Here is a 15,579-nt window from a genome sequence, read left to right on the forward strand (position 1 = left end):
GAAAAAGTTGTATATGCAGAATACTGAGATCAAGAAGTGACAAACCGACTAGTAAATCAGAAATTATCAGCTATTAATCCACACTTTTGTTTTCCCCATTCAAAAAGCTTACTTATACACAATTTATGGTTACCAACAACTTATACTTCACTCCAGTCCACTTAAGCAAATTTAACCCAAATGTGTCCACTTCATGTCCCTTCTGCTTCTATTTCCATGCAGACATCCTACATATTTTATAGGTTCATAGGTTCATAGGTTGGTACTAGGCTATCAGCTCTAGGGCCTATACAAGCCTAGCCATAATGATTCCCTGGCTATTTCTTCCCACACTATTTACTTCCCTGGACCCCTGTCTAGCAGGGCAAATGACGTGATCCCCGGGGTGAATTTCCTTTCTCCCATCCAATCGTCAAGGTTCCTTTTGAAGAGGACCAAAGAGGCACTCTGCTTGACATATATGGGCAATCTATTCCAGAGTCTGGGGAGTCTCTGGATCAGGAACCTATCCCTCCAGCATGTTTTGTTTATTGTGATGGCAAGGTTTAGATCCCTGGAGCGTGTGGCTCTGAGGGATTGGGATTTTTTTAAGTATAGCTGATGTTTTTTTAGATACTCCCACAGTATTTGGTGCTCTCTCAAGGTGAGACTTGACAAGATGGGATACCATAAATCAACCCTCTCATGGGAAATGGCATTACTACATTTTACTAACCTTAAAATATCTAAATTAAAATTGCATATCTTAATAACACTTTGTCTATTAGTTAAATTCTACATTACCAAACATTGGCTAGATCATTCTAAGATGTCCTGGAGAGGGTTTAGGGGTTTGGCTGTTAAATATATTACTTCACAAAAACTTTTAATAACTAACTCCCACAAGCAGGCCTATTAACAGAAATTGTGGAACATTAAATTTGAGCTCTTGACTGACAGCTAACAGCTATAAACTAAATTACTTCATCATTACTAAATGCCACTCACCTATATGCTTATTTAATTCCTTTATTTCTCCCTTTTATCCCTTCCTCGAGTAAAAGGTGACTTAAGATTAGTACTAATTCTACCCCTCTACCTGTTCTTTAAATTTTGACCAACGGGTAATATAGTGTGTGCAGTTATTATACTAGACTTTTCAGTAAGCTGATTCCCAGAGATTTTACTATTCTTAAGCAGCACAATTGTATATATTGTACATAACGAGTAGTGTTTTGTTCTCTCCCATATTACTGTTCATTGATAATCTGCAATTGTATGTGATATAAGTGCATGGCAAAATCAATAAAATTTATTTTTGGGAAAAAATATGTCCCTATTTATGAGCCTTTGTCCCTCACTTATTTCAGGCTTTGTCTAGATTTCTCGCATTGAGAGGATGAGCAGTATATTTGCTAATTTAGTCCATCACCAGTGTGACTAGCACTGGGCTCAGAGTTGAGCCTTGATGCACACACAGTCACACTAGATACCCAATTGTGAGTCTAAGTATAGTTCATGCTTATGTTATTGGACCTTGTACATTGCCTAAACTAATTTTATTAATGTTTTCAGGACTTTGAACCATAGCAGGACTGAACAAGTTTCTTGTGATTTTTATATACATTCTGCAAATCTAGGAAAGCTCATTTACATTATTTCCTTATCTATGGCTTCTTCTTTTCTATATGTTTCACTGCAAACATTGAGTTGGTTGTGCTGTAACCTGATCGAGATGCAAACTGCTCATCTCCCATCTTAATTTTTACTAATCTGCATATTCATTTATCAATCATGCTCTCCAGTACTTTCATTTACTTATGTATTTTTTTTTCTGTTGGCTAAGATAATCTGAATGGGAAAGAAATGCCCCTTTTAGAGAAGATTCCAGGAGGAAAACTCTACACAATGAGAATAAAAATAAATACTGTAATGTTTTAATCCATAGAGTTCTAACGGCTGGAAAACAATGCACAGTAATAGCTTGTGATGTACAATTCTAATGAAACACTGCATTAATAATAGAAACAGGATAGAGTAATGGTCTAATACATAGAATTCTGAGGAACCATGATAATAATAAAAAGACCTTTGATAGTGTATTCAAGATGTCCAGAATTAAAACAGTGAAAGCTGATTGTACAGAAGAAAGGAGGTAGAGTAGGAGGAAATATGAGGAAATGGAAAATGGGAAGAAATAGTGGGGAAAAATATAAAGGAAAAGTGGAAAATTGGAGGAGAAGGAGATAAATTTGTGAAGCAGTAGAGGTGCAATAGTACAGCTGTGCAAACTGGTTTACAGTGACTACCTGAACCTGATCAAGGCCATTGATACCATCCCATATTCTAGCATTATCAACAAAATATAAAACTGTATGATATCCACTGGTCACCATAGGTTCATAGATTGGTACTAGGCTATCGGCCCTAAGGCCTATGCAAGCCTAGCCATAACAATTCCCTGGAAATTTTTTCCCACAATATTTACTTCTCTGGGCCCCTGTCTAGCAGGGTGACTGACATGATCCCCGGGGTGAATTTCCTATCCCCCATCCAATCAACAAGGTTCCTTTTGAAGACGGCCAATGAGGTGCTCTGCTTGACATGTATGGGCAGTCTGTTCCAGAGTATGGGGAGTCTCTGGGTCAGGAAGCTATCCCTCCAGCATGTTTTTTTCATTGTGATGATAAGGTTTCGATCCCTGGAGCGTGTGGCTCTGAGGGATTGGGATTTCTTTAAGTGGAGCATGTCCAACAGCTCAGGGTTTGACATGGCCTTGTATGTTAAGCAGAGATCGCCTTGGAGTAGACGATATGCCACAGAGTATAGCTGGAGTTTTTTTAGACGGTTAGCATATGGCATCTGCTTTAGGCCTGTGATTCTTTTAGTGAAGTATTTCTGTTGCCTTTCCAGCTGTTGCAGATGTCTTGTGAGGTACATACCAAATGGGGCATTATACTCTATAATGGGTCTAATGAGGGATGAGTACAGTGGGACAATGACCTCCTTTTTTCTGGATGAAAAGCCCTTAGTGATGAGATGTTCCATGTAGAAGGATTTCCTGACTGTTGTGGCAATGTGGTTATCGAAAGTGAGACCACTGTCCACTTGTGTCCCCAAGTCTCTCATCACACTTACGATGTTTAGTGTCCTGCCACCTATGTGATAGTTCATGGGTACATGTTTTTTTCCAAAGGGGATGACTATACATTTCTTGGCATTAAGCTTGAGCCCATGGCTCTGGCACCAGACATCTGTTTCTGTAAGGCCCTTTTGTAGAATATCCACATAATTTGGGGATTCAATAATGGCTCCCAATTTGCAGTCATCTGCAAACTTTGTTAGCCAGAGTCCCTTAATGTTGGCCTGTACTTCAGAGAAGTAGATGCCAAACAAGAGTGGTCCCAGGACTGAACCCTGAGGTACTCCACTTGTCACTTGCCTGGAGCTGGATTTGGAGTCGGCTACTTTTACAGTCTGGGTTCTGTCAGTAGGCCAGTTGGCAACCCATCGAGTGACATAGGGATTTTTCCCAGCTTAGTAAATTTATCTATGATTCCAGAGTGGGGGATGGTGTCGAAGGCCTTGGTGAGGTCCAGATAGGCTGTGTGGACCTCCTTACCCTTGTCCACAGCTCTGGAGACTGATTCAAAGAAGTCAATCAGATTCAGGAGACAAGATTGGCCCTTCACAAACCCAAACTGGGTGGGGTCCAGTGTCTGGAGGTTGCCAATGTCTTTGTTTATAAGTTTCATGATAATGCATTCCATGACCTTGCAGATCAGGCTTGTCAGACTGATGGGACGGTAGTTCCCAGGATCCAAGGTGGATCCTCCCTTGTGGAGCGGAATAACTGTAGCTGTGTGCCATTCAGTGGGCACGAAGCCTGAGGTGAGGCTATGATTAAACATGACACTTAAGTGGGGTGCCAGTTCATTTTGTAGTTCATGTAGTACACAGCCTGGGATGTCATCTGGTCCCATGGATGCTGTATTCTTAGCTTTGGAGAGTGCTGTTTCTACCTGTGTGGCTGTGAATATCAGAATTTGGCAATCTTTTGGTATTGAGATGGGCCCTTTAGGGGGTGAGAGGGGAGTGAAGTTGGTACTAAATCGATCTGCAAGGATATTGGAATCTTTGGTAATTTTATTTTTGTAACTAGCTTTTGAGGATTTTATGAGGGATCTCAGCTTCTTACTGAGGCTGGTGAGGGAGTTTTTTGCATCCTGGGATTTTCCTCTTTTCTGCAACAGTTTATTCCTTCTGTTGTATAGTTTGTTTATGGCAGGGGACCACCAGATTAGCTTCCTTTTTTTGGAGAAGAGCATCTTGGTTCTATTTTGGATGGCACGATTCATGCACAAGTGAATGTGCTCGTACAGTGCCTTAGTGTAGGATTCTGCAGTCGAACTTCCAGAACCTGTCTGCGTGGGTGTTGTGAAGTTTGTCACTTCTGACTTCAGTAGCATGAAGTTGGCTTTGGAGAAGTTTTTTAAGGAGGTTTCCTTACTGGGGGGGTGAAGGTGGGATGTGGATGTCAAGGGTGATTTGCTTATGGTCAGACCTGACCAATGAGGGGGTGACCACTGGTGTGGAGCATCTATCTCCCATGTTGGTAATGACCAGGTCTAGGATATTGGAGCCCCTGGTGGGACAATGGATTAGTTGATCCAGGGCATTGGAATTTATGATTTCCAAGAACCATTGGGAAAAGGAGTTGGTACCCGAGTAGTTTTCCCAATTAATGGCAGGGTAGTTGAAATCACCTAGTATTAGGGTGTTTGATTGTATCTTAATATTTTCCAGTATGTTTAGGAAGGTGTAGTGAGAATCTTGGGGTATGGTGGGGGATCTGTAACAAGCTACAATTTGGATTTCAGTCTTACCTAGTGTTAGTTGCACCTGGAGAATTTCAGATGCATTGCGTTGGGCAACTAGCCTAGAAGTGTGAATATCCTTGGTGAATATGGACACTCCTCCACCTTTATTGTTTCGGTCTTGGTTTTGTGGCCAAAAAGTGTGGTAAGAATTGTAGCCTGGTATTGCAGGAGTTCTCTCTGGAGCCTTGAACCAGGTCTCAGTCACTGCACAGATATCAATGGTCTACATTTTTAGAAGTGCATCGAGAGAGTGCATTTTGAGGTTTAGACTTCTAGCATTGAGTAGCATTACCTTCAGATTTTGCATGCTTGTATCTGTTACAGTGGTGTTTTTTTCCTTTGAACCTTGCCTAAAAAAGGCACTATAGGGGTGGCAAGAGCTTTAGCCAGTAACCTGAATCCCAGGGGTGACAGGTGCAGACCATCTCTATACCAAAGCTGGCTAACTGAGAAAACTCAATCTATTAGCATGGGAGGAACACTCTCTTTCATAGGAGTTGTCACCAGTGCAGTCTCCCGGAGACTGGTCCTAGAACCTCTTCTCTTTGGTATTTACACCTCGCTTACAACTGACCAAGTTTGGAGTTTTCATTAACTCCAAGCTGAATCCAGGTTCTTCAGGAGGGTTTACCATTCACCATTCAGTGGATTCTGGGCCATGGCCTAAAGCTAAATGCTAAAAAATGCAGCATTGTGTCTGTAGACACAAATATGCACTCAATCAACACAAATGGGCACCTATCCACTTACTACATAGATGACACCCCTTTGATAGTTGACAAAACCATTAGGGCATGGGCATTTTCCTTGACAATGAACTAGAAGATGATTACTATGTATCCACTGATTTCAGGAAATCCTGTGTTTGCCAGACTGATCACTAGTGGATATTTATTCCATAAAGTTATCATTCCTTTTTATTCCACCCTTATTAGGCCCATGATAGAGTATGATGACCCTATTTGGAATGTTTTTATTCAAGCATGTGACCAGTCAAAAGCATTTCTCACAAAGATGATCCAAGCCGTAACTTACCTGAGTTACCCAGACCACCTTAAGAAGCTTTTTCTTTTTTCTGTTTTCTACAGACTGTTGAAAGGTGACCTATGTCTAACCTTCAAAGCCTCTAAGGATCCAGTCTTGTATAACACCCTGCACATCTGCAAAACTAATAACATCCTCAATACCAACTAAAGCGATCTTCCCTTCCAATGAAACACAAATAGAACTTGCTGGTGGGATAGATAGATAGATAGATAGATAGATAGATAGATAGATAGATAGATAGATAGATAGATAGATAGATAGATAGATAGATAGATGGATAGATGGATAGATGGATAGATAGATGGATAGATGGATAGATAGATGGATAGATAGATAGATAGATAGATAGATAGATAGATAGATAGATAGATAGATAGATAGATAGATAGATAGATAGATAGATCCCAGAGAATCTTTCTTTTATGGAATAGACATCACTTGGATGTAAAGCAAAGTAGCTCCTTGACCCTTTTTAAACTTAATATGGACGGGCAATTATAAATACACCCCCAGATATGGCTACTCAAGCCATTATAGGAAGTAGTCGAAACTAGATGCACATTAGTCATGTCAATGGTTGCCTACAGTTATGGGCATTGTGGCTGGGCTTCTAGTGGTCCTTTGGATAAACACCCTAGTCTTGAACTAAAAAAACTATGAACCTAAGTACTTGTGGCTTGTGCTTAAAGTGTCTTTAAGTTAATGTCTTATAGATATGGCAATGATTTGAATATTATGCATTATCCTGGTGAGGTACATGAGCACAGACAAGAGCCAATGTTTTAATTTGGGTTTGATGCCTTTTTAATCTGTCTGTCTGTTTTACTGGAAGTGGTGACTTGTTTTAAAATTTAGTGACATAACTGGAAAAGAGAGCATCTCCTGTAGTATTGTTTGAATTTATGGTGGACAGAAGAAATTTTTCAATGGAGCCTAACTCCCTTTATTATGAATACCACAGAGGAGGTTCTTCTAGGTAGGGGTGATTATTGGAGTTATAGATAAAATTATGGGCTGTGACTTGCTATTTGTAAATTAGGTGTTTATTTATTTTATTTATTTATTTTACATTTGTTGACCGGGCTAGTCTTACTGGACATATATCCGTTTTCAGTAGAGGCCCGGGGAGAAAAGCTCCAAATACACGAAGTAATACAATTATTACAAAAGACCAAAATAAACATTATACAAAAGTACCAGTGTAGACTTATATAGCAATTTACGAAAAACTAACACTGACAAAAGTATGTCAATACAGAAAAAGTCAGAAAAAGTAAAATACGTGGTATAGAATATTCTGAAGTTAGATTAAATAAAAGATAGATAAGCAGTACACAGGTCGGAAAAACATATGTGACAATAAACTAGAATGCTAAGGTAGAGTCAGTATCAAGGATAAAACAGTCAATAATTAAACCTATTATTCGAGGACCCGTAAGGGGAGAGGGGGGAACTTGGGAAATAATGAAATCATTTCAGTCAGGGTTAGCACAAGGGCATAACCACCGGGATTTTAGATATTCTTTGATGTGTCTTTTGAAGTGGGATGTAGAGTCAAGGTTAGTTATTTCATAAGGGAGTTGATTCCAGAATTTCCCGACAGAGTTAGAGAATAATGCATCCCCAGCTTTATTATATGATTTATTTAAGGCCACAAGGAGTTTATTAGCAGAGCGTAGTGTGGATAGGTTTTATATGGTGAAATTAGTTTTTTGAGGCTAGGGGTAGCATCAGGGTAGAAAAGAGACTTATGAGTGATAAGTAGCTGTTGATAGAGTATGTGGTTATTTAGCTCTAACCAGTCTAGTTGCTTGAGGTTGTGACAGTGATGAGTTCCGAAGGGGTTAGCAGTAATGAATCTAGTTATACTATTGTAACAGGTGGATAGTTTGGTAAGGTTGGATTTAGATAAGTTTGTATATATAGCAGAGGCATAGAAAAGGGTAGAGATCAGATGGGTCTGGGCCAAGGTTTTTCTGGCTGCAGGGGTAAGAAAGGGTTTAATTCTGTAGAGAGAACCTGTCTTTTTGTTAACTGATTTAATGGTATTGTTAATATGGTCATCAAAATTAAGATGGTTGTCAATAGTAACACCTAACAGGCGAGTGGTCATATCTGGGTTAATACAGGTTGCATTATTTGAGGAGATAGTGAAGAAAGGAGTTGGAGATTTGTGTGTAGGAGTAAAGAGAAGAAGTTTTGTTTTTTTGGCATTGAGAAGGAGGGAGTGTTCCATAAACCATCTCTACGTTATGGAAGACTGCTTGGGTAAGGGACTGGAGGAGGAAACATTATTAGTAGCGCAGATTAGAGTTGAGTCATCAGCATATTGAATACAGATGGCTTGGGGGATGTTCAAGTGCAGGTCATTGATAAATAAAGAAAAAAGAAGGGGACCTAAGATTGAGCCTTGTGGAACCCCAATGTTTACTGGGAGTAAGGAAGAAAGGTTGTTATCCCATAGCACTGCTTGTTGCCTGTTTTGGAGATAACTCCTAAACCATTGAAGAGCTTGTGAACCAAGAGAATAGTGATGTAGCTTGTCAAGGAGAATATTATGATTAACCATATCAAAGGCTTTTGACAGGTCTAGGAATAGTGCTGATGAGAAAAGATTTTTGTTCCTATTATTATTTATAGCATCAGAGAAGGAAAGGAGGGCAGTTGTGGTGCTGTGAGAAGGTCTAAAGCCATGTTGACAATTAGCTAGAAGATTGTGTTGTGATAGCTTATAGGTTTATAGGAGTATACAAGGCTAACGACCATCAGGGCCTTTACAAGTCTAGCTATGCAATCCAAATCAACTGTGTTCCTATATATCATGAGCACTTATTAAGATGCTGTATGTTATTTAGGAAGTTTCTAGATGTTATGGGGGGATATGTTAGTTTGGGCATTACTGTCTGCCTCTGTCCATCAGAGACATGGGGTCCAGACTCGGGGTAAATTTCTGATTTCCCATCCACTGGTCAAAGTTATGCTTAAATAGAGATAGGGATGGCCTCTGATTGACATGTATAGGAAGCCTGTTCCAAAGCATGGGGATCCTTTGAGAGACATATTTGTCCCACCAACATGTTTTATTTATGTTACAACAAAATATTATTTTATTTTATTTGACATTTGTTGACTCAGTTAGCCCAATTTTTCAGAGGAGGCCTGGAGAGAAAAGCTCCACAATGAATACAAACTTAGGTATAAAAAATACAATGGATACAATCATATATATAAAAAATACAATGATTCACAAAAGTAAATGAATTATAAAAAAAGTATATGCTAAAGTTATGTAGGAAACCATAGCTGCACTAAGTAATCTAGTGAGATAAACAACATATATACATCAAACATAAAAGGCAGTCATGAATTATGTAAACATCTATCAGTGCAGTCCCTGTATTTATTGAGTTGATTAAATGTGGGTGAGGGACTAGTAAAGACACCATAATGGAGAAGGAGGTTATTTTTGTCAAAGTTCAGGGAGGAGAGAGAAGAGGGTGTAAGACAGTAATGGAGAAAAGGGGAGTAGGAGTCCAGCCAGTGAGAAAACAAGAGAGGAAGAAAGTGGGTGAGGGTGGTACAGAGAATTAGAGAATAAGGGGAGTGTGGGTGGAAGAGAAATTTTGAGAAGTAAGACAGATGCAGAGAGGGTGCATTGCATTACTGACAGAGGTGCAAAAGAAGGGTGTGAGACTAGGGAGGCTATCTGGGAGGATGATTGCAATTACAGATTTAAATCCATAGATCAAATTGTTCTTATGCTGTTCATTTTGCAGATGTGCCAAAGGTCCATCAGAGCTTGATCTGAGGATGCTTTGTATGCCAGGCATTTATCACTCTTAGTAACCTGTTGGAGACTGAGTATAGAGATAAGGCTTTAAGATGATCCATATAGGACAGTGTGTTTATGCCCCGAATTCTACTGGCAAAGAATTTTTGTGGTATTCCAACTGTTGCATATGTGTGGTCAGTTACATGCTGAAGGGGGCATTTTACTCAATGATGAGTCTGATAAGTGGTGAATAAAGTGCCACTATGACTTCCATAGACCTGGATGCCATGCCCTTACTTATAAGTTGGGTGACACAGAATGATTTTCTTTGGCCACATACTGGCTAATGGTCAGATTACTGTCTATATATGTTCCCAAATGCCTGATTACTGCATCAACTATTAGGGGTGTCTTATCAATTTAGTAATTAGCCTGGGTGGCAGTTCTTTCCAAAAAACACTATAATTCATTTTTTGTCATTGAGTTTAAATTCCTGACTTTGGCACCAATCATTTGTCTGTGTTAGACCCTATCATGGGGGGTCTATATTTCAGTTTGTGGTTGTCTGAATACTTGACCAACCAAAGGTCCTTGACATTAGCCGTTACCCTTAAGAAATATATGCCAAATAGGAGCGGTCTCAGCACAGAGCCCTGAGGCACCCTGCTGGTGACTGGTCTCTTAGTGAAGGTAGTGTCACCAATCCAGAATTCCTGAGTCCTGTCTGTGAGCCAGCTGGAAATCAGTAAAGTTATGTAGGGGGTTATTTATTTATTTATTTTATTTATTTATTTTACATTTGTGGATCGGGAATGTCTGACTGAGCTGAAGCCCTTTTTCAGCAGAGGCTGGGGAGAAAAGCTACAGTACATGCATATAACATTTAGTCATTGATTACAGATATTATACAAGTGGCATTTTTGAGAGTTTACAGATTAGCTTCAGTCATCATACAAATATTACTTAAGTAGAAAAAATGTTAAAAACAGCAAGATTACAGCCATAACAATTTTTCAAAAAAGTAGTAGTTAGTATAAAAAAGCAACATAGGAGTAAAAAAAGTTTATTTTTGCAGTTTATCAAAGGATACAGTAGAAGTATAATGAAGAGGAAGACTCTGATTAGGGAAAGTGAAGTTGAGAGTTTTCAAGGAGGTTTGAGCATTAACAAACAAAAAGATGCCCGATACTGAGAGTAAAAACACTTTAATTCCAAAAAAACAGATACAAATAAATAAAAACAGGTAAGTGCTTTCACGATTGCTCGCTTCTTCAGACCTTAACAAACAGTATGAGAAAACAGGCACCAAGGGTGTAAATAGGGTCTGTTTGACCTATTCAGCAGAGGTTAATAAAGTCTGTGAAGTCATAAAGAAAAATTGGCCCATCCTAATGACTGATCCCTCTATCAGTGAACATATAGAACCAGTTCTTAAGTTTTGTTTCAAAAATACCAAGAACTTAAAACTATGACTTTGTTATAAACACACTGAACCATATAGACACCTCACTTCTCAGCGTAAGGGCACTCATGCATGCCAGTCATTCAAGGCATGCAGTTATATATGGTCTACTCACTTGATTATGCATCCATTAAGTATGGAACCTATGCATCTGTCCTTTTATGCAGATTGTTGTACAAAAAATCTGGTCTATATGGCTAAGTGTAATGTATGTGATTCATATTATGTAGGGGAAGACAAATTGTATGTTTAAGGACAGGATTCTGCAGCATCAGAGTGATATATGAAATAATAAACTAACAAATGCATTAGCGAAACATGTATCTGAAGCTGGTATGAATCACAGCTTTAAGTTCTTGGTGCTACAGAAATTAAATAAAAGTTTAAGGGAAGGGGATTTGAGTAATGAGACTGAACTTGCTGACTTAAAATGGATTGTCAACTTTAAAGCATATGTGCCACCTGGTTTGAATAGTGCTGCTGCTTTAAAGCCTCTCCTAAAGAAGAGAGGCTTAATTCACTGATAAGAGTTAATACCCAACAGTTTTAATTAACTGGAAGTTTTTTGTATTTAAAGGCCTGTTTTCTCATACTCTTTGTTAAGGTCTGAAGAAGCGAGCAATCATGAAAGTGCTTACCTGATTTTATTTGTTTTCATCTGTTTTTTGGAATTAAAAGTGTTCTTACTCCCAGCATTGGGCATCTTTTCATTTGTTGAACTTTGTTTTTGGATATCCTAGATTCCACTATGTTCTCTTGCTGCAGGGTTTGAGCATTGGCATATCCATTTCCTGTTGAAATATTCTTTTAGAGTTAGTTTAAATTGTTTGGGATGCATGTGTGTTCTAATTTCGATGGGAAGTTTGTTCTATTCAATAGAGGGGTGGTAGCTGTATAAGTTACATCCTGCTTTATGCCCAGCTTAGTGAATTTGTCAACTATGCCCAAGTGGGGTATTGTATCGAATGACATAGCCAGGTCTAGGTAGGCAGTATGCATCATTTTCCCCCTATCCATTGCCTTGTTGACCTTTTCAAACAAGTTCACCAGGTTTAGTAGGCATGACCTTCCCTTGACAAAGCCAAACTGGATTGGCTTCAGTGTTTGAAGGTTGCTTATGCCTTTGTTGATTATTTTCATGGTAATTCATTCCATGATTTTGCATATTAGATGAATCAGACTGATAGGTCTGTAGTTTCTGGGGTTGGTTGATGGTCCACCCTTGTGAAGTGGGATGACCACTGCACCTTCCATTTTTGTGGTACAATCCTGTTTTGAGGCTACAGGTGAAAATGGACTCAAGTGGTTCTAATCATTGTAGTCGCTTTCAGGTGAGACAGTGCTGAAACCTATGGGAGAAGTTAGTGTCAAATGATGCTACTTTATTGTAGCATATCTTTAACTTTGTTTGCAAGTCTGTGAATATGGCCTATGCATACAGTAGTGTAGGAGGAAGGTAGAACTGTTCATTGTCTTTCCTTGTTGCATCAGTTAGGTATGGATTTTCCCAACCAGACATCACATTTTTTTTGTGTTTTTTTTTTTTTTTTGCATTTAGTTAATTTGATGGCCACATAAACTGACTAAATTTCAGATTTTTTTCTGAAATTACACCTAGTAGTTTTGTGTGGGTTACTCAGAAATCCCAATTCCGATGTCGGTACACAGATATACACAAGAAATACTGTTATCCAGTTGAGTGCTTTCATCAAAACAAACAAAGAGTTAGTCTTCCTCAGAACTCTACACTGATAAACACAACAATACTTTTATTCAGCTGAGTGCTTTCATTAAAAAAAAAAAAAGTTTGACTTCATTAGATGAATTCTGATAAAGGTGCCCAAATGAATTACATTATTTTTGCATGTATCTGTGTTCGGATATTAAAATTATTTCTGAGTTTACTTTTGTTCCAAAATGTGGTTTTTGGACAAATTTTTGTTTTATTTGCCTGGGTTCCATTTTATATCATGGTGTTATTGATAGATATGATATTTAAAGAATATTTCAGGTAGAGAATTGTTTGGGTATGAAAGACATTAATTTGCTTTTCTTGAGGTTTAAAAGCAGGCATGCATTGGTTAGCAACAATTCAACAGAGGAAAATGATGCTTGGGTGACTGGAGTTTTGCAAGACTTGTTGCAGAGCAGACCAGAAGAAGGTGGAGTGTCTGTATACTGCACATTGTTTGGTAGCTGAGTGGAGCTTGTGCATAATTATATTAAATAGAAGGGGCCAATTACTGTGCCTTGGTGTGCACCGACAGTAACTGGAACAAAAGGAGAGAAGGTGTGTCCCTATTTTACAGGCTGATGTCTGTTGTTAAGGCAGATATAAAACCAGGATAGCACAGGTTTATACAGGCTGATGTCTGTTGCTAAGGTAGATAATAAACCAGGATAGCACAGGATTATACAGGCTGATGTCTGTTGGTAAGGTAGATACTAAACCAGGATAGCACATGTGCATACAGGCTGATGTCTGTCATTAACGTAGATATTAAACCAGGATAGCACAGGTTTATACAGGCTGATGCCTCTTGCTAAGGTGGTTATTAAACCAGGATAGCATTTGTGAATGCAGGCTGAGGCTTGTTGCTTAGGTACATACTAAAGGGTCTATATTAAATAACCAAACTTTCCAAAGTTCGAGTGTCATATGGTCAATGCCATATGATCAAATTTTTGAAAGATTGAACGTTTTAATGGAGACCTCTGTACAAAGCGGAATGGGAAGATTTCCCTTTTCTGTACTGTAGTGCGATCTCAGAGTTGGTATATTTAAAGAACGGTGGGTGTGGGAGGTGCAGCCCCCCACGTAGAGGGGTGCAGGGGGCAAGACCTCAGCTTAAAATGTTCAGGTAGGTTATTTGTGTAGTTCATTTTTTTTTTTTTATCAGATGTTCGAACTTTTAAAAGTTTGATCATATGGTGTCGACCATATGACAGTCAAACTTTTGAAAGATTGATTATCTAATATAGACCCGATTTTAAACCAGGATAATACAGGTTTATACAGGCTGATGTCTGTTGCTAAGGTAGATATTAAAACAGGATAGCACAGGTTTATACAGGCTGATGCCTATTCCTAATGTAGATATTAGAGCAGGATAGCTTAGGTTTATACAGGCTATTGTCTGCTGCTAAGGTAGATATTAAACCAGGACAGCACAGGTTTATACAGGCTGATGTCTGTTGTTATGGTAGATATTAAACCAGAACAGCACAGGTATGTACAGGCTAATGTCTGTGTCTAAGGTAGTTATTAAACCATTATATCAGACATTTATAGAGGCTGATGCCTGTTTCTGAGGTAGATATTAAACCAGGATAGCACAGGATTATAAAGGATGATGCCTGTTGCTAAGGTAGATATCAAACCAGGACAGCACAGGTTTATACAGGATGATGCCTGTTGCTAAGGTAGATATTAAACCATGACAGCACAGGTTTATACAGGATGATGCCTGTAGATGAGGTAGATATTAAACCAGGACAGCACAGCTTTATACAGGATGATGCATGTTGCTAAGGTAGATATTAAACCATGACAGCACAGGTTTATACAGGCTGATGTCTGTTGCTAAGTTAGATATTAAACCAGGATAGCACAGATTTATACAGGCTATTGTCTGTTGCTAACGTAGTTATTAAACCCGGATAGCAGAGGTTTATACAGGCTGATGTCTGTTGCTATGGTAGATATTAAACCAGAACAGCACAGGTATGTACAGGCTAATGTCTGTGTCTAAGGTAGTTATTAAACCATTATAGCAGACATTTATAGAGGCTGATGCCTGTTTCTGAGGTAGATATTAAACCAGGATAGCACAGGATTATAAAGGATGATGCCTGTTGCTAGGGAAGATATTAAACCAGGACAGCACAGGTTTATACAGGATGATGCCTGTTGCTAAAGTAGATATTAAACCATAACAGCACTAGTTTATACAGGATGATGCCTGTTGCTGAGGTAGATATTAAAGCAGGACATCACAGGGTTATATAGGCTGATGCCTGTGGCTAGGTTAGATATTAAATCAGGACAACACAGGATACAGGATGATGCCTTTTGCTAATGTAGATATTAAACCAGTGCAGCACAGGTTTATACTGGATGATGCCTGTTGCTGAGGTAGATATTAAACCAGGATAGCACAGGTTTATACAGGATGATGCCTGTTGCTGAGGTAGATATTAAACCAGGACAGCACAAGTTTATACAGGATGATGTCTGTTGCTAAGGTAGATATTAAACCAGGATAGCACAGGTTTATACCGGCTGATGTCTGCTGATAAGTTAGATATTAAACCAGGACAGTACAGGTTTATACAGGATGATGCCTGTTGCTAAGGTAGATATTAAACTAGGACAGCACAGGTTTATACAGGCTCAGGGCCAGTGTTAGCATTTTGGGGGCCCCCAGCAAATGTCAAGT

Source organism: Protopterus annectens, chromosome 5.part0, assembly GCF_019279795.1.
Source record: "Protopterus annectens isolate FY-2018-M chromosome 5.part0, PAN1.0, whole genome shotgun sequence".
NCBI lineage: Eukaryota > Metazoa > Chordata > Ceratodontiformes > Protopteridae > Protopterus > Protopterus annectens.